A 1,404-nucleotide genomic window follows, 5' to 3' on the forward strand; every position below is an offset into this window, starting at 1 on the left:
TACATGGCTGTGGGGTGGGAATGAACCAATCAAAAGGACGTGGAATTACAGGATTATCTTAATAGCTGCACTTCAAACTGTCTGCTACTTTTGCCTCTTCAGGCTGAGTTGAGGGTGTCTGGAAAAAATGGGATGGGGCCGCACGAAAAAGCGAAGACAAACATTTGTGTCGGTGCGGACGCGGGGAGGGAGATCGGGGGCGGGGCGGGGGCAGCGCATCGCCCGCGTCCCTTTGTCGGTGCGGAGGAGCCTCCGCCGGGCCGGGGCAGGACCTCGCCCGAAAAATGAAGGGAAACCTCCGGGCAGCGCGGCCCCGCGAGGCACGGACGGGGTTCGAACCCGTGATCTTCGGTTTACGAGACCGACGCCTTACCACTTGGCCACCGCGCCTGCGTTAAGGGCTCCGCCCGCCGCCGTTCTATCGCCGCCGCCGCTCCGCCCCCGCCCCGCCCCCGCGCCCGCACCTGCAGCGCTCAGTGAGGGGCGGGATGGGCTGGCCGTGGGAGCGGCGCGTCCCTTGTGTGTCCCCGTGTGTCCCCCCGTGTCCCTGTCGCTGCCCCTGGAACTGCGGGATCATCCGTGAGGGTCCCGCCCTCAGCCGCGCCGACCTCGGGGCCGTGAGGGCGGTACCGGAGCCATGAGGGCGGTACCGGGGCTGTGAGGGCGGTACCGGAGCTATGACGGCGGTACTGGCGATGGCCCAGGGCGGTACCAGAGCCATGAGGGCGGTACCGGAGATGGTAGCGGGGATAGCCCCAGGCGGCACCGGGGCTGTGGGGGTGGTACCGGGGATGGCCCCGGGCGGTACCGGAGCCATGAGGGCGGTACTGGGGATGGCCCGGGGCGGTACCGGGGCTGTGAGGGCGGTACTGGGGATGGTGCCGCGGATGACCGCTGGCGGTACCGGGGCTGTGGGGGCGATACCGGGGGTGGTACCGGGGATGGCCCCGGGCGGTACCGGAGCCATGAGGGCGGTACCGGGGCTATGGGGGCGGTACCGAGGGTGGTACCGGAGTGGCCCCAAGCGGTACCGGGGCCGGCGAAGCGGCTGAGGGAGAGCAGAGCGGGATGAAACCTTTTCTCCAGCGAGAAGAGAAGCAGAAATGCAAAACGTCGGGATAATTAAATGGTAAAGACTAAATCAAACTCACTCAGTGCCTGGTAGCTGTCCCCTCAAAAAAACTTAGTGTTGTGAAACTCAGAAAAGATACTAAAATACATTTTTCCGCCCAGATTTGGTCTCCTAGCTTTTTACAGGTGTGACCTGAAAGCAAAGCTTTTAGTCTTCATTAAATGGGTTGGAGGTTTGAGTTTGGGTTTGGGTTTGGTTTCAGTTTTGGATTTTGTGGGGGTTTTGGGTTTTTTTGTTGGGGTTTTTTTTGTTTGGTTGGGGGTTTTGGTTTT

The 1,404-nt window shown here is 62.1% G+C and overlaps 1 non-coding gene across 1 annotated transcript; it reads right to left on the minus strand.

Annotated features, from left to right (window-relative positions):
- Positions 1–318: 318 nt before the first annotated feature.
- TRNAT-CGU (transfer RNA threonine (anticodon CGU)) lies at positions 319–390 on the minus strand. Its single transcript has one exon. It is a non-coding gene; the product is annotated as a tRNA-Thr (tRNA).
- Between the last annotated feature and the right edge of the window lie 1,014 nt (positions 391–1,404).

This window comes from Pithys albifrons, chromosome 16 (assembly GCF_047495875.1).
Source record: "Pithys albifrons albifrons isolate INPA30051 chromosome 16, PitAlb_v1, whole genome shotgun sequence".
NCBI classification, from domain to species: domain Eukaryota; kingdom Metazoa; phylum Chordata; class Aves; order Passeriformes; family Thamnophilidae; genus Pithys; species Pithys albifrons.